This window comes from Ursus arctos, unplaced genomic scaffold (assembly GCF_023065955.2).
Source record: "Ursus arctos isolate Adak ecotype North America unplaced genomic scaffold, UrsArc2.0 scaffold_1, whole genome shotgun sequence".
Classification (NCBI taxonomy): domain Eukaryota; kingdom Metazoa; phylum Chordata; class Mammalia; order Carnivora; family Ursidae; genus Ursus; species Ursus arctos.
In genome coordinates this window covers 15,557,186-15,576,825 of record NW_026622763.1, presented here as the reverse complement: position 1 = coordinate 15,576,825, position 19,640 = coordinate 15,557,186, and positions in this window count along the sequence as shown.

Below are 19,640 nucleotides of genomic sequence, written 5' to 3'. Positions count from 1 at the left end.
GTGGCTCTTTTTGCTCTGTTTACATGTTAAAGTTTTTATTTTCATTTTTTTTCAAAACCTTAATAATACCGTGGTCCTTACACTGTAGCTCCAACTCCTTCTGCTGTGTCAAATCCTCAAAGCAACAGTCCACTTGGCCTCTGTCCCAACTTCTCATTCACTTCATCATACTTAATGCAACTGAAATGTACTCCTAAAATTTACCACCCAGTTCGTAATTCCTAAATTTTTTGCTTTCATTTTTGCTTTCATTCACTGAATGAAATCACTTTCATTTTGCTTTCATTCAATGAAAAACTTGGCATTTTTACCACAATATCTTTCTTTAAACGTCCTCCTTTTTTACTTTTTTCCTCCTGATTTTCCTTCTACTTCATTTAGTTCAACTTTGTTTTTTTGTCTTCTCTCCTTCTACTTATTATGAATTTATGTTCTGAGAATTCCAATCTTTACTCCCCCGTCTTCTTGTTCTACAAAGCACCATTGATGCATGGACAGGAAGAGATATAAATTTATATCTCCAACCCTGATCTGTCTCTTCAATGTGGGATCAATGTCACCAACAGCATGGTAGACATCACCACCCAAAGGGTATGTAGACTTCTCAAACATTCCCAAAAGCAAACACATTATCTACATCTATCCTCAGTATTCTCCCCACCTCCTTTATTCTCTACATGTGAAATGGAAATCATCATTCAATTATCCAAGTTCAAAATTCAAGTCCTTCCTAAATGAGTTAAAACTTGTAAAATGTTTGAGTCCCTGCACCTTGTAAGCTCTCTATATTTATGAAGTAATGGTATGTATATTACCTTTAACTCTATCACTCTTCCTTACTGCTATATCTAACTGATTTCCAATCATGACAACTCTATCACTGCTCAGTCCCTGGAATTTCAACCTCCTTTTGCAATGCCACTGTTTCAATTCTTTCACACTGTTGATTTGAAAACGACTGAACTGGTCTCCCTGACTTTAAATTCTAACCATTTATATTATATTTGTATCATATTTTCCCACTGCCTGCAGAATTATCTTGCTTAATTAAGTGGGATCAGTTACTCCATGTGATAAGTTCATATATTTCATGGTGTGCACTAGCCAGGATTGCTTCTCAACCCTGAGATTAACCTTTCCATGCCCTCATGCATTGTGTTCTTTTTATACGTTTATTCATGCTTTCTCTTTTTTAGGATTAAATTTTAATCCTAAACTTAAACATAAATCCTTCCCTATTTATCTCCCTATCTACTTCCATTCTTAGCCCCATAAGGCAGAATGGAGTGTTAGCTCCTCAGATTTCTTTTTTTATTTTTTTTTAAGATTTTATTTATTTATTCGACAGAGATAGAGACAGCCAGCGAGAGAGGGAACACAAGCAGAGGGAGTGGGAGAGGAAGAAGCAGGCTCATAGTGGAAGAGCCTGATGTGGGGCTCGATCCCATAACGCCGGGATCACGCCCTGAGCCGAAGGCAGATGCTTAACCACTGTGCCACCCAGGCGCTCCAGCTCCTCAGATTTCTAAGCAAATTTTTAGAAACCAATTTTATAGCACAAACTCTTTATTGATCATTTCCATAATATTGTATCTTTACAATATTATATTTTTATTATATACTAATTGAGCAATAATTAATTATAAATGCCATATATCTTCAAGGAGGAAATTCAGTCTTGTTTAACTTTGGATTTTCAGAACAATTCATGTGTTTAGCACATAGCAAGTCTCAAAAAAATATTTATGGAATGAATAAAATTAGACAACTCTTTAAAGTTCACCTCCTCAGCCAACCCAGTGTTGAACTGTGATTATAGCAGAAACTCCCTTTATACTTCACATCCTCCCTTTTCATCCTTTAATACCCTAAGTGTAAACGTGGTAGGAAGCCTGAATCGTATCTGAAGACTGAATTCTACATCTTGTTTTTTCAATTGTAAAATGATGCAACTACCTCATAAGATTGTCATGGGATTTTAGTAAGTTTATATACATAAATAATTAGTATTAAAATAGTACATGATTAGCATCTAATAAAATTAACTATTCCTTTTATCACTTATTTATTTTCCTGTTTTTACCCCTCTCTGGTATCTTTGTGCACAATGCTTCCTAAAAGTCATATTAATGTTGTCTTATCTTTTCCACCTATAAGGTAGAGATCAGTGAGCCCCCTTAAAAGAAAAGACATATATGTATTTAAGCTCTATAATGCTCTTTGGTGAAAAATCATGAAAGTTGTAACAGAGGAAATTATTATTTTATTTATTATTATTCTGGTTTTGTTATGATAAAAGCCAGCAGTTTTAGTCAAATCATTGTCTCCTGTTAAAATTTTAAAATATTTAAAAGTGGTGTTTAATTATCACATAATTCTAAAGGTTAACAAAGGAAACATGAGGTGTTGAGATGTGTGCTCTTATTTTCTAACTTAACGTCTCAATGTATAAACCACTTGGCATTTTCTAGATTCTCTTCAGTTAATGCTGCATCTGAACACAGTTGGTTTTTTGTTGTCATTTTACATTGCCACTTATTTTTTTCAATGCATTTTGTGCTCATTAACCCATCATCTATATACATTTACAATTCAATGCTTCAACGTAAAGTTTTCTTGTTACAAGTTTAGGGAGAATTAAAGAAACCCCCATCTTCTAGAGTAGAAACACATTAAAATATAGAAAAAGATATATCTGTGAGTTGCCCCAAATCTGCAAAATATGAACCATGTCACATCACTCACTTTTTCAGGCCTCAGGGTTGAACTAGCTCTGAAAGAAGACAATGCAATGTTTTTTGAGAGGGAGAAGCAGTGGAAGCCAGAGCCATTCTTCTCTGTTTCCAAGTGGATTAAGCTTCCAGGAGAGTCATTTGTCTGCCATCACAGATCAGAACTCAGTAGCTAAACCCAAATCAAGTGAAATGTAGTGAGCAACCTATGGAGGAGTGTGTGTTGACAATTTAAAAATAACCTTGTGTGATTACATATGTTTAATGGTTATTCTTTATCATTTAGTTTGTACTTCCTGAATATTATTATTTACCCATATTGGAGAACTAGAAGATTATGAAGGGAAGATAAATAATAAATTTTCTAAAGTTGTTACGGGTAATCTTTGCAGACCCACATATTTTACACACATGTGTGACAGCAATTTTTTTTTTTCTTTCTGTCCTCATTCTTTCTAAAATTTCAGGTGAAGTACTGGTTCATTTATTCATGTTTTTCTTTCATTTATAAAACAAATATACATTTAGCAGCCACTAAGTTCCAGGAGGTCTGCTAGGCAAGAGAAACTAAAGGCAAATAGGATCGCCCTCAAGAAGCTTGTATTTCCTGTGCAGTGATTTTCAAAGTGTGATCCTGAGACCACTCACCTGAGAAGTACCTTAAGTATTTGTTAACTGTGTAGATGCTTGGTGTCACTCCAAATTATAATTTCTGTTTATAGGCTTCCAAAATCTCAATTTTTAATAAGCACCTCAGTTGATTCTTTTGCTCTTTGAAATTTGCACACTGGGACACCAGTGGCTCAGTTGGTTAAGCGTCTACCTTTGGCTCATGTCATGATCTCAGGGTCCTGGGATCGAGCGCCATGTTGGGCTCCCTGCTCAGCAGGGAACCTTCTTCTCCCTCCCCCTGCTCATGCTCTCTCTTTCTCTATCTCACACTCTGTCTCTCAAATAAATAAAATCTTTGAAAAAATTATAAATAAATAAATAATAAAATCTGCTAATGGAACTACCTTTGCTATACAACCTGTGGTCTCAGAAATAATAAGTGTATCAGTGCTTCCCATCCCCATACCTTTCTGAATCAGACTCTACATTTTAACTTGTCAGGTGGTTCATATGTGCACTTTAAAGTCTTAGAGGCACTGGTCTGGTCTATATGATATGGGAGGTCAACCATATAATGAAGCTATGTAATTGAAGAATGATGTGGGAGACACTAACTCAAATGTTCTCCAGAACTTGAATTCCATCATTACCTATTATTCTATTTTTAACATTTCTCTGGTGACTCTGTTTAAACTATTGTACTTTACTTGGGTTTCTTGTTTGTTTGTTAAGTTCCGATGGGCACTGAAAATTTAGAATAGTGATGTGTTGCTTGGGCTGATCAGTTAGTATCTGGATGCCTATTCTCTGCCTGGTGCAAGGGTATGTGCTCAATGAATGCAGATGGAAGGTCTGTGTTACAAAAATGAGAGAAACAAAAGAAGTCAGCACAACCTGTCTTCACACATCCATTCATTCATTTTATTCAAGAAATATTTATTAAGGGGCACCTGGGTGGCACAGCGGTTAAGCGTCTGCCTTCGGCTCAGGGCGTGATCCTGGCGTTATGGGATTGAGACCCACATCAGGCTCCTCCGCTATGAGCCTGCTTGTTCCTCTCCCACTCCCCCTGCTTGTGTTCCCTCTCTCACTGGCTGTCTCTATCTCTGTCGAATAAATAAATAAAATCTTTAAAAAAAAAGAAATATTTATTAAGCTTCTGCGATGAGCCGGAGATTTAAATAGAATTTAAAATAGAAAAAAACACAAATATTTATAGACTATTTTTTACTATGTATCAGTGCATCTTCTTAATTGTCACGTGTCATTGTATTTAATCGCAGCCATACAATGGAGGGACTGTGATTATTCCTGTCTTACAAGTGAGGAAGCTGTAGCCCAGAGATGTAGGGTTCTTGCTCAAAGCCACCCAGTTGAAAAAAAAAATTTGTTTGGAACTTGGATCCACCTCTCTTCTGTCACAGCCCTTCCTTTTTAAACTCTATGCTACATTACTATTTACTATATTACTATATTATATATATTATACCTAGCACCTTGCGCTTGGAATTAGATCATCATGGTTCTTAAATAGACACACATGTGAAAAAATATGGCAAGCATACTACATTTGAGGAACACAGGAGTTTCAATGGAAACATGGGAGGAAGTAAGAATCATGGGTTTATGTAGGAGTCGGAGAAGGTAGAAGGTGTTTCTATGGTACATGCTTGGAGAAGGGGGAGTGGAATTCTGGGAATACGGAGCAGTGCATACAAAGCGTGAAATAACACACCATGTTTAGGTAACTATAGTTGACCCTTGAAAAACACAGATTTGAACTGGGTCGGTCCACTTAAAAGTGGATTTATTTTGATACAGCACTGTTAATGTATTTTCCTTATGATTTTTTAATAATTTTCTATTTTCTTTATTGTAAGAATATAGGATGTAATACATATAACATGCAAAATACATGTTAATTGACTGTTTCTGTTACTGGTAGGTTTCTGGTCAACCATAGGCTACTAGTAGTTCAGTTTTGGGGGAATCAAAAGTTGTACGCAGATTTTCAACAAATGGGGTTTGGTGCTTCTAAATTCTGCATTGTTCAAGGGTCCACTGTATAAAGTTCTTGGTTTTGTGGGACTGTAAGTTTTGAGATGAGAGAGAAGTGGGAAATGATGGACAGAGAAAGTAAAGGGACAGATATTGTAGAGAGTTGTATGCCATTCCAAGAATCTCAGATTTATCTCATAGAAGGTACAAATCCATTGAATGGCTTTGAATAGATAAACCATTTCAGAGAAATTAATTTTAAAGAATGGTAATTTATAGTGTAAACTTTTACGGAGTAGTGAATCCAAATTTTCTGTGACTGCATTTTTTGGCTTCTGGAGAATAAATCCATAAAGGAAACAGCTAGTTGTATTGAGAGAGTTTGTAGGCATTGTGGCCCCAAAGAAAGGGTAAGCATGATCTGATTTCGTGCACCAGAAAGCAAGACCTTCCCAGCAGTTTTTGACCTGGCAAATTATGTGTGCACACTTTTTTTCCCATGAGTTAGTGAATCGAGTTGTTGTTCTTGTAGGTCAGGTACATAAAAAAAAAAAAAAAAAAAAAAAAAAAAATTGTGATTACCTCCATAAGCATGGCTGATTTTTAAACCATTATTTTTAAAATAATTTTTCGGTTGTTTGAGATCCTAGAGACTGCATATTATTGGGCACAGTAACTAATGGTGCCAAACTACTGAGGTACAAGTGTACATATCCATCAGCAAGTGTCTAATGGGCAATTTTCAAGCAATGCCTTACTAACATTAACTCCTAGTACTCAACATGACACTTACAAACCATTATCTATAGAATCCATCCAACTAGCCATTCAAAAGACCATATACATATAAACATAGATGATACTAGTATCATCTAATCTAATTTGTTCACCCTCCCTCAGATTCATTCAAGCCACACACATATATCTTATTTTTAAAGCTTCTAACTTGGTTTAAAAACGGGCTATCTGGGGCGCCTGGGTGGCGCAGTCGTTAAGCGTCTGCCTTCGGCTCAGGGCGTGATGCCGGCATTCTGGGATCGAGCCCCACGTCAGCCTCTTACGTTAGGAGCCTGATTTTTCCTCTCCCACTCCCCCTGCTTGTGTTCCCTCTCTCGCTGGCTGTCTCTCTCTGTCAAATAAATAAATAAAATCTTAAAAAAAAAAAAAAGGACTATCTTATCATTGACTTGTTTTTGTAATTAAGTAAGTTTAGTCACAATTTTGGGTACAAACCAGAGGAAAGGAGAAGATTTTACCAACATATGGCCTTGTGTAAACCAGATATTCTTTTTTTTTGTTTTTGTTTTTCTTGGTATTCTGTGATCACCTGACTAATGCAATAACATGACTTATTGATGGAATATGGAATCTCTTTTCATTAACTAAATTTCAAGGAATACCAATTCTGCTCCCACTGATAGGATTTTCAGTATCTAGCATTTATGTCACATGAGACAAATAATCATTGGTTTCTTACTTTGAGCTTGGCCTGGCATTCACCCAGGAGAGAAGGATTGTTCATCATTCTTCCTAACCACGAGATGTTGCTTATCTGGTAGGATAAAATAGAGAAGCTCTCCAACTTAGTGATTTTTTTATGACCCAAGTCAGGATATGCACTTAGGAATCTCTCCTTTTATACATTAACAGTTATATTCTTTATAAATTTTTCACAGTAACAGTGCTGTTTCCTTTGTTGTGTTTTTGTTTTTTTCTTGCTGTTTCTTTACTTTCCCCCCCTTTTGTATCACAGTGGAACTTCACTCTCTTTCTTCCTCGTAGTATTATCTTTCTAGGTTACACCATTGCTGCCTGAAGAATTTTAACGAGAGTTATAAATCTACAGTGTCCACTTACCTGGAAATTCTCTTCCTGACCTTATCCTTCATCATTTTCGCATGAGAATTTGTTATGACTTTGAGTAATGGTGTATTTTAAGAAAACATAGTCTATAAATAGGTGGTGCCCTTTGTTATACAATGAGGATACCATGAGCCTACTGGCCCTCTCAATTAGGCCATCTGTTGCTTGTTAGTTTTCCACAATAGAGTTGTCATTATGAAGCTTGCACCTCCTTTTCTCAAATTAAGCTATGTTTTGTTTTTGTTTTTGTTTTTGTTTTGCTGTCTCATTATTTTTCTCTGAAAAACCTATGATTTAGCAGAAAGAATATTTAAAACAAAACAAAAATGCAGGTTTCACTTTTGGCTTGATCCCCGACCCACTAAATGATTCTCAGTTCCCACATCTGTTAAATGGATAAAATAAAGCCAACCTCAAGGGATTGCTATAAATTTCAAATTATGCAATATAGGTAAAATGCTAGTATTTTATCTCATAGACTAAGTTCTCATAAAAAAATGGTGTCGTTGCTGTTGTAATATTGTGAACATATTTTATTCTTGATTGCTGATTTATGGAGTGTTAGAATTGAAACCTTTCTTGATTTCAGCCCTGCATATTGCAGACTAGGAAAGGAAGGCATAGAAAGGATGTTGCTCAAAGAGCCGAGGGAAAAAATAGACTAGTCTCCTCAGACCATCATGATAACTCCAATTTCAATTCATGCCATAATCTATTTTATTTTATTTTCCCCATGCTGGTATTTCTTCAGTAGACTTCTTCCTCTTCTCTCTTCATAACATGCACTTGTGGACCATTTTAAATTTGGACCTAATAATCAGGGACTCTCCCTAATTAACTAAATCTGCCTAATGTTTCATGTGAAACCCTTGGACTTTGGTATTTTGCATATTAAATAATATCATAATTTTTAGTTTATTTCAGTAACGATATGTGCAGAATTATTTCACCAAGGAGTGTTGTTTGATCAAAGCTACACTTTACCCCACAGACATAAGCAGGTTTCCCTGGCTCGAGGGTGCTATAATCTATTTAAGCCTTGTTAGCCAAAAGAATTAAAATATTTCGTTTAAGGAGTTCAGAGTGTCAACTATTTTTTTTTTTTTTGAGAATCTCTGATATTTCATGTGCTAATAAGGAAGAAAATATTGTGTTTGATTTGTTTCTCCTTAAAACATAATTTGATGTTGCATGACTGGCTTAGCCAGTTTTGAATATTGGAAAATGACGCATAATCACATGAATCTTGAAAAGGTCATATGTTTTTGAAAAATCAGTTGATTGTATTTAAATCAACTCACTTTACAAGATCACAAAATTTGAGAGACCTTATGGGTTTGCTAGGCTGTTGTTTGTAAGCACTCTTTTTTTTTAAATTTTAAAAAATATTTTATTTATTTATTTGATAGAGATAGAGAGAGTACAAGCAAGGGGAGTGGGAAAGGGAGAAGCAGGCTCCCTGCTGAGCAGGGAGCCCAATGCGGGGCTCGATCCCAGGATCCTAAGATCATGACCTGAGCCGAAGGCAGATGCTCAACTGACCGAGCCACCCAGGTGCCCCTGTAAGCACTCTTATCACAATATGTAGACATATAAATATTAACAATTTGTGTAGCCAGTATTTAAAATGTCTTCTTCCACAGAATGTGTATCAAGCTTTATAACTTTCAGTTTTTAATACCTATCATATATGACTATTAAATAAAATATAGTGAACTCTCACTTATTCGGGGATGGACCCAGTCAGTTGATATATACAGCAGTTGCTTAATTTTTCTTTCTGTCTCCTTGCTGCTTGTCTTGTGGTCATTATCAGTACTCACTAGCAACTTAGTCAAAATGAAGAAAAGAAACTAAAGAAAATCCAATTTAAGTATTGTTTTTTATTAGCAAATTTTCTTTTAAATTTGAAATTATAGAGAAAACATTTGAAACACTGGCTTTTATTGAAAGTTTTGATATATCTATATAGATATCTATATAGATATATATGTATATGTATATCTTTTACTGGATGTTTTTAAGTATCTGTATATTAAATATATTAAAACTCTTCCCCTTCACTAATTCTGTGGTGTTCAAAGATATATTTTGGCCAGGTAGAGAAGGTTACAGATGATATTTTTGATTTATCAATTTTGTTAGTTCATGTTTTTTTGTTCAGCTTTGTTCCATTTTGTTTCTTTCACTAATTTAATGAGTAATTTTCTCAAGTTAGTGTTTGCACCGGAGAGACGTTTGATGTGTGCTGGGAGACTGTGTGTGTGTGTGTGTGTGTGTGTGTGTGTGTGTGTTTTGATTGATGTTAAATAAATTCGAACTATTGGTAATTTTAAATTGACCGGCTATTTTCATGTAAAAGCAGTAACAGACATTTTGGTGAGATAAAAAGAGAACTTAATGTTCTAGCAATTAATTAAAGTGTAAACAACTCAATATCATCTTCATCTATAAAACCATCATTTTCACAAATGGTACTGTTTTAAAGCAAGGACAAAATCCAGCTCTGGTTGCAAAGGATATTAATTTTTATCTAATGAAATAAAGATAACTACTCAAAACCATACCATTTGAATTCTTGGAAACTTTTAAAGCTTAAATAGATTTCTACCCTTCACACCCCATGGGCATTTTTAATAAGCCACATGGTATGACTCTCAGCTTGGGTGAGGAAATAAAATGGGAATCTCTCTCTAGAGAACCCTTATATATATTACATCCAATTAGGCCTGTGCTGGCTCTGTGAAGTCGTCCTAAATCACAGTGGATGATAACAGTTTGTAGTTTTCAACCAAAGAATCCATCTTAGTTTGTAATTTTAGTAGTCAGTGCTTGCCAGTAGTAACTTATTTTGATATAGGAGACATCTAGCAAATACCTTGTAAAGGCTGAAAACCAAAACATTCAATTGTACAAAAATATTATGGGTAGGGTGTATCCCAATACAGTTTACTTTAAACATGTGATGACACAATATTTATGAAAAATGTAATAATATTTCCCAAATTCTTTTCAAGTTTTGCATAAAGTTGCTATATATTAATTTAAATTATTTTAGCTTATACTTTCAGTTTTTGTCTCCTATGAGTTTATTTAAAAATCAGAATTGCCATTTCCTTAATATTAGTACAGATTCAAATGTGTGGCAATATTTTGTATTTTAATTTTGTTTTTGTTATGTAAACTTCATCAGCAAAACACCATCTGGTACATATTAAAAATGGACCATATCCTCATTCAATTTGGTTGATGTTCAGAATCCAAAGTTGAAGAGATGTCCCTCCATGCTATTTTTTAATCACTTGTTGTTTGCAAGCATATGAGAATTAACAATTTTAATAGTAGTAACACATATATATTGTTCTATTGAACAAGATATTCCTTGATTCACAGAACATTGTTGTAGCTAACAGTAATCAATTTGATTCATATACACACTTGAATATGTAAAAGAAAAAGGCAGTGAGTGACCTTGACATCTGAACAATAAATTAATAATGAAAAAAAAAATTAGACATGAAAAGAAACACTGGTATCTTCCAAATAATATTAAATAAATAAATAAATAAGAAATAAAGACAGTTTCTGAAATTAGAAAATCTGAAAATAATACATATACTAGATATTAGTAACTAAAAGAGAGGCTAGAATATTTCCTGCTGATCCTAATGTACCACAAATATCTTTTGCCAGCCCCCAATAAATTTCTCTATTCTCAAACTACTTCCCCCTGCTTACCCAAATCTAACTTCTTATTCCTTTTCAGTCCTCCATCCTTCCTGAATCGATTCCTCATCTGCTGTGCCTACAATTTACTCTGCCTTGTAAATAGTAATATCCTGTGTGTATATAACTCTGTTGTATAATTTTCTTACTCTCCAGTGATATCTCATCTTTTTATTTTACTTTAACATATAAATGTCTTGTTCCCTCAACCTAAGTATCAAGCCACTAAGGACTAGGAGGAATACGTTTTATTCTTTTGGACTGCCCGTGACACCTGGTACAGTGTTATGGCTAACAACCTATTGTATGCACGCACCTGGATGTTCTCGAAAGTTCTAACATTTCACCCATGACCGCTTCTCATGTCTTTTTCTTTGTTTTTCAACTGAATAGCTCCAGCATACTCTCACTGGTCAAACAAGTTAAGGAATGTCATCCTCCCTAGTCCAATAAATTAATAAGTTTTATGTGGTGTTATTTCAAGTTTTGTGTTTCTCTTAATTGTCTGCAAGTAACGTAAATGCAGAGAGCTAAGTCTTTACAATTTTATCCCCAGCAATTAAAGAGACTATTTAATAAATATTTTTAATGAGCAAATGGATGGTTGAACAGATAAAGGGTTAGATAAATAAGTTTTAATACATAATAAATAAGTGTCAAAAGAATGAGCCATAAAATTATATAGCACAGATACAATATCATGTTATTTTCTTTTTAAAATGTTTTTTAAATCCATTTAATAGTCGATTAATTTTAGTATAGTATAAATAATGATAATAATGATGAATTTTGGCATCCAATCTTAAGAAGTAACATTATTAAACATTCAGTGTATGCTTATATTTCACTATGTCCATTTATGCCAGTATCATATATGCCACTCTTAATTGTTGATTTTCTTACCAGTCTTGCAGAACAAGAGTATATCAGACTGTAGAAAGCTAGCTCTGATTTTTATGTCATCACCAAAACTACCAACTTATAATTTTTCATTCTTTTTCCTTATCTATGCAATGGAGACACTATTTGCTGACTTCATGGCAATATAGTTATGAAGTGAAACAAGATGTTGGAAATGATTTTAAGTCTTAGACTACAGACATTTGATAGAAATCCATTCCTTTTCCCAATTTTAATTTATGTTTTTTTTTAATATCAGAAAAATGTTATTCTTATTCATATCAAAATTATTCCACATCTGAATCTTCCATTCCAGCCAGTTTTTGTACACTTAACTATATCCCAAATAGTCCTTGACACCATGTGTGAAGCTATTCTTACATTGTACTTTTCTCCACTCTTTCTCCTGAGTTCATCTGACAATTTGACTCTGATAGTTCCCCTTTTCTAACATTGCTAGTCTAATAGATGTTTTGAGTGGCATATATATATATATATATATATATATATATATATATGGAATGAGGATTGTCTCAGCTATTTAACCAGCACATTAAATAAGAGTGACTTATTTCAAAGAAATTTCCAAAAGAACAAAAATGACAGGGGAAGGAAGTCCAAAATTCCATTAAAAAAACAATTAAAAAGCTGGCAAAGGCTATCTGAATTGATGCTTTTAGGCAGCTGAAAACTAACCAAAATCCTGCAGAAATCAGGGGAATCCTTATTCAGGAAACATCAGCTGAATCTTGGGTAGTGAGCTTTGTGGTAATTTGCTCTCATCACATCAGATCCCTTATTCCTCAGCTTAGTGGTGGCACTGAAAAAGACATTCTATAATTCCAGTATAAGTATCAGTACAGGAGGGAGCCAAACAGACCCCATTCACAAAGAATGGTGATTTCTTATCTTGACCTGCCTGGTAGCTTCCTGAAGGACCGGATCAAAGGGCTTGCTTTAATCTCTCATAACTTGAAACTGTCCAAGCTGTCTACCAAAGGGGCATTTTAGGCAAATATGTTAGTCACTATTACCTGGTGCAATGAATAACAGCTAGAGCAAACAACAGACTAACAAAAAGCTTGGGATAAAAGACTGGAGAATGAAATGTTTAGTGGGGAAAAGGGTTTTGGAAAGTTCCAGTATATTCCTGGAAATCTAGAAGGCTACACACACACGCTTAGGGCAGTGCAAATGCTCAGAAGAGACCTAAAAAGGCTTTAACCTTTCACTTCTCGCTAACCATGAGCATAAAGTAAACAGATATAAATTGCACTGAGGCATGTCATGACACATACAGAGAGTCCGTCTCCAGTCTAGGAAATTTTTTTGGTTCCAGACAGGTAAGGAAATCATTGTCCAATCACTAGCTGGTTGCTAACATAAAAGAAAAAGGACTTCTTTGATCACACATGATAAAGAATACAGAATTTACAATATTATTTTAGAAAAGTCACTAAATGAACAAAAACAACTACCATGACAAAGGAGCAACAACAAACCCTGAGGAAGGGAAAGAATCTGAATTTCACAGTTGCCATCTGATTTAAAATGTCCAGTTTTCAACAACAACAACAAAAGAAGTCAGTGAAGGAGAAATTGAGGAACAAAAACAATAAGACATAGGGAAAATAAATAAAAAATTGGGAAAAGTAAGTCTTTCCTTACCAGAAGGAGTTACACTAAATAAAAGGAATAAACTCACCAATTAAAAAGTAGAGATTAGAACAATGGATAATGAAACATGATCTAACTACATGCTAGTTGCAAGAGACACATTTTAGATTCAAAAATACAAATGAGTTGAAAGTAAAAGAATAGAAGATATCCCATGCAAATGTAATTTAAAGAGAACTAGATAGTGGCTATACTAATTTCAGGCAAAATAGATGTTAAGACAAAAATTGTATAGGAGATAAAGAAGGTCATTATATGATGACAAAGGGCCAATCCTTCAAAACGATGTAACAATGATAAAGTATATATGTGTGTAAAAATAGAGCCCCAAAATACATGAAGCAAATATTGGCAGAATTGAAGGGAAAAATAGACAATTTAACAATAACAGAATTTAACCCCACTGTCTACAATGGATAGAACAAGATAGAATATCAGCAAGGGAGTAGAAGACCTCAACAACATTACAAAGCAAGAAAACCTATCAGGTAACTTTCCACCCAACAATAGCATAATACATATTATTCTCAGGCTCACATGGAATATTCTCCAGGGTAGACCATATGTTAGGTCACAAAACAAGTCTCAATAAATTTAAATTGATTTAATCATGCAAAGCATGTTCTCCAACAACAATAGAATAAAATTAGAAACTGATAAAATATGGATGTGGAAAATTCACAAGTATCTGTTTTACTTTTTACATTAAAAAAAAATAAACTCAGTAACTTAAACTTCTACCTTAAGAAACCCCAGTGTTTATAGCAGCAATGTCCACAATAGCCTAACTATAGAAAGAGCCTAGGTGTCCATCGACAGATGAATGAATAAAGAAGATGTAATACACACACACACACAAACACACACATGCACACATACATACACACACAATGGAATATTACACAGTGATCAAAAATGAAATATTGCCATTTGCAATGACATGGATGGAACTAGAGGATATTATGCTAAGTGAAATAAGTCAATCAGAGAAAGACAATTATCATATGATCTCTCTCATATGTGGAATTTAAGAAACAAAACAGAGGGCCATAAGGGAAGAGAGGAAAAAATAAAACAAGGTGAAACCTGAGAGGGAGAAAAACCATAACAGACTCTTAATCATAAGAAGCAAACTGAGGGTTGCTAGAGGGGAGGGAAGTGGAGGAATAGGATAACTGGGTGATGGACATTAGGGAGGGCATGTGATGTAATGAACACTGGGTATTATATAAGACTGAAGAATCACAGGCCTATAGCTCTGAAACCAATAATACATTATATGTTAATTAATTGAATTTAAATAAAGTGTTTAAAAATAATTTTTAAAAAAAATTTTAAAGAAATGAAACTAGACAAGAACAAAAGCAAGCAGAAGGAAGTAAACAAAAAATTAGAGTACTGATAAATGAGATAGAGAATAGGGATAAAACTAAATCAATTAAGCCAAAAGTTGGTTTTTAAAATTGGCAAACCTTTAGCTAGACTAACAAAAAAAGAAAGACTCAGGATTACTAAAATTAAGAACAAAAGTGGGGCTATTACTACTGACCTTACAGATACTAAATAAAAATAAAAGTCCTATAACAAAAATATGCCAAAAATGTAGATGTCTAAATGTCAAGAGTAAGACCTAGAAACACAAACTACCAAACTGATTCAAAACCGAAAATCTGAATAGACTTTATTACAGATAAAAAGACTAAACTGGTAATCAAACACCTTCCAACAATGGCCCCTAACCACTGTTGAATTCTACAAAATAATTGAAGAAAGATACCATTATTTCTCAAAATCTCCCAAAAAATACAATGGGAGCCAATACTTCCTAACTCATTTTATTAGCTCTATAATACCCTAATACCAAAGCCAGGCAAAGGCCACACAATAAAATTAAACTGCAGATCAATATCCCTTATGAATATAGATAGGAAAATAGGAAATCTAATAGGAAAATCCTCAACTAAATACTAGCAAACTGAATCCAGCAGCATGTTAAAAATATTACATACAATGACTAAGATTTATCCCAGGAAACAGCAGGTGATTCAACATTTAAAAATAATTTAATGTAATACACCACATAAAGAGAGTGTAAGAGAGTAAAAAACACCGCATGATCTCAGTAGACCCAGAAAAATTTTGGCAAAATCTAACATCATTTTTATGACCAAAATATTCAGCAAAATAGCACTCTAATGGAACTTCCTCATCTTGATAAAGGGTATTTTATGAAAAACCCACAGCTAACTTCACATGAATAGTAAAAAAACAGAAAGCTTTTCCACTACCATAAGGAACAAGCCAAGGATGTCTGCTTCCATCATTCTATTCAACATTTACTGAAATTTCTAGTCAGAGCGACTAGGCAAGAAAAACAAATAAAAGGCATCCAGCGTGGAAAGAGGCAAAACTATCTCTATTCACAGACGACATGATCTCATAAATGGAAAACCATAAATAATCCACAAAAATATCTATTAGATCTAATAAATGAATTCAACAAAGTTTCAGGATACAAGATACAAAAACTCAGTATTTCCGTACACTTGGAACGAACAATTCAAAAGTGAGAATATTAAAAACATTCCCATATATAATAGGATCGCAAAATGAAACCTAAGAAAACATTCCTATATATGATAGCATCACAAAGAATAAAATACTTATGAGTAAATTTAACCAAGGAAGTACAAAATCATTCATTGAAAAACAGAAAATATTGTTGAAATCAGCTAAACATTTAAATAAATCAAAAGGTATTCGTGTTTATGGATTAGAAAATATAATACTATTAAGATGGCAATATTTCCCAAAATGATCTACAGTTCCAATGCAATCCTATCAAATTTCATCTTTTTTTTTCTAGAAATAGGTAAGTTCACTACAAAATGTATATGTATTTGCAAGTAATTCAGAATATACAAAACAATATCAAAAAAGAAAAAGTTGGAGAATTTGCAGTTTCTGATATCAAGACTAACTCCAAAACTACTGAGATGATCATATAGTTTTTTTCCTCCCCTATATTTTACTTATGTGATACAATATAGTAATCAAAATAGTGTGGTCCTGGGCTGCCTGGGAGGCTCAGTATGTTAAGCATCTGCCTTCAGCTCAAGTCATAATCTTTGGGTCCTGGAATGGAGTTCTGCATCAGACTCCCTGCTCAGTGAGGAGTATGTTTCTCCCTCTCCCTCTACCCCCTCCCCCCGCTCTTGCTCTCTCTCTCTCTCTCTCAAATTAATTAATTAATTAATTAAAAAATAGTGTGGTCCTGGCATAAAAATAGAAACATAGACCAATGGAATAGAATGAGAGCCCAAAATAAATCCATATATGTACAGCTAAACTGATTTTCAGTGAGAGTGCCAGGACATCTCAATGGGGAAAGAATCATCTTTTTAACAAATAATGCTGGAACAACTGGATATCCACAAGAAAAATAATGAGTTTGGACCCTAATTTCATACCACATACAAAAATTAATACAAAATGCATCAAAGACATAAAGGTAAAACCTAAAAACCAAAAGCCCTGAGAATGAAACACTTCTGTAAGTTGACCTATGCTTAGATTAGACAGAGTTTTCTTAAATATGACACCAGAGGCACAAGGAACACAAGAAAAAAAAATGGATAACCCGAACTTAATCAAATTTAAAAATTTATTCCTCAAAAGACATTATCAAAGAGTAGAGAAGGACAGCCCATGGAATAGGAGATGATTTTTGCAAGTAATATATCTGATAAGGGCCTGCTATCCAGAATATGTAAAGAACTCTCACAACTCAGCCATCACAAGATAGCCAACACAGCAGAAAATCACTAATCAACGGAGGTGTATAGATATTTCCCCAAAGATCTACGGATGGCCAGTAAGCACATGGGCAGATGCTCAACATTGAGAGTCATTGGGGAAATGCAAATCAAAACCACCATGAGATACACTTCAAACCCACTAGAATGCCTATAAAAAAATAAATAAAATGGGTAATAACAAGTGTTACTGAAAAAAAAAGAGCGAAACTGGAATCCTGGCACATTGCTGGTGGTAGTATAAACTGATGCAGTCACTGTGAGGAACAATTTGACAGTTACTCCAAAACTTAAACATAGGAGTTATGATGTGACCCAGCAATTCCACTACTAGGCCTAAGAGAATTGTAAATATACTTTCATATAAACACTGGTACATAAATATTCATATCAAAGTTATTCACACATAAAAAGTGGAAACAAACCAAATTTCCACCAACTCATGAACAGATAACAATATGTAGAATAACCATGAATGTAATATTATTCGACCATAGATAGGGACCAAGTACTGATACATGCATGAGCCCGGAAAACATTATGCTATAAGAAGCCAGCTGCAAAAGGCCATATATTGTGAGATTCCATGCATATAAAACATCCAGAATAAATAGGAAATTTGTAGACACATGAAATATATTACTGGTTACAAGAGCCAGGGACCGGGGAGAACAGTGACTGCTGAATGATGATGAGTTTTTTTCAGGGGGTGTTGAAAATGTTCTACAATTAGATAGTAGTGATGGTTGGACATCATTGTGACTTTACCAAAGAAGACTGAATTGTACACTTTAAAATGGTTAAAATGGGAGATAACATCTCAGTTTTTAAGAATTGGAAAAAGAAATACCTAATAGAAATTTTGAAAATTAATGTAAATGTGGAAAACATATCTCATGTGCTTTCAATGTAAACTGTATCTACATGAAAGCTCAATTCTTTCATACTGTTTCTCTAAAATGTTATATTGTTATATTAGTGTTTTCTAGTATCCATTTGTGGAATACATTAGAGTATGTTATCTTTCCTATTGCACTACATGCACCTTGAGAACAATCATTTTTTGTTCAATTTCATTTACTGTTGGCAACTAACTTAGTCACTTACAACTTCTTGCCATATCCATAATACTTGTTAAATGACTTATTAATGTTCTAGCTTGGGAGAAGGAAGTTGATACACTATCATGGGCAGTGCCTTGCTCAATTTTTGCCTTTAAGAAAATATTTTTTGTCATAGTTATGAAATGAATGGAGCAGCCAAAACATGTTAGGCTCGTGGAGATCATTCAATTGATGAACATAACTAAAATCCGAGTTAATTTTCTGGTACTTTACCTTATGTAGTATGATCAGTTATTATCATCTTTGATTTCAGTACGAAATGCTTTGTGGTTCCTCAGATCCTAGAACAATGTAAAAGAAGGTAGGGAAGTAGTCCACTTTCTAGTTACAGAGACTTTCAAGCCTTGGTGTAGTTGACATTGGTGAGTATCATATTCGACTCTTGCTTCCTAAAGGCAGTTCTTAAAAGCTTGAGTCTGTTGGACTCAACTGTAGCATCGTTTGCATATATGGCACTTCATTGCAAGTGAGAGAGTGGACTTCTCTTCAATAACATTCTTGGATGAAAAAAATGTACTATTGGCTTCATTTTTGTAGTGTCTTGTAGCAACCAGGATTAAACTCAAGTTTTAAGTAAACTACTAAAGGTAAAATTCACTTTCTTAATTCAGCCTGTGGTCTATGATATTCTCGTACCTGCTCTATGTTAGAAATATGTATCATACTTGCTTACACAATTTCTTTTCAAAATATGATGTGTTTAGCTTCCACCTTTCACTATATTTCTTTACTAACATGTGATTATTTTATTTTAGCATTCCTTTTGAGTTGCCCACACTCCTTCAATAATAACGCTGCTATTTATTTTTGTGCTGCTTGAAATAAAACTGTGCTGTTGGTCTGTCTTGTCTGCAATTTCTCATGCAGCTTGTTTTCTTTCAGCGAGTCAGGCTTTTACTAAAACAAAAAGATGGCATGAACCACGAATGTCTTGACTACTCCAGGCCCCTGAAAAATGTTTTTTCCGTCCTTCTCTTGAATTTCCATACAGCCAGTCCGGCTTTTAATCTATTTTTCACACATCGTAGAGCTGTAATACACAGGAAGTAATAATACAAATAAAACTTAGTCCAAAACTACCACCAGAAATTTTTCGTTGTTTTGAAACTTCCTGTAAGTGACAAGTATAACAGAATTCCAAATAACTTATCAACATCATTCTTGGAAAAAGCAGCTTTCTTTTTCAATGATGG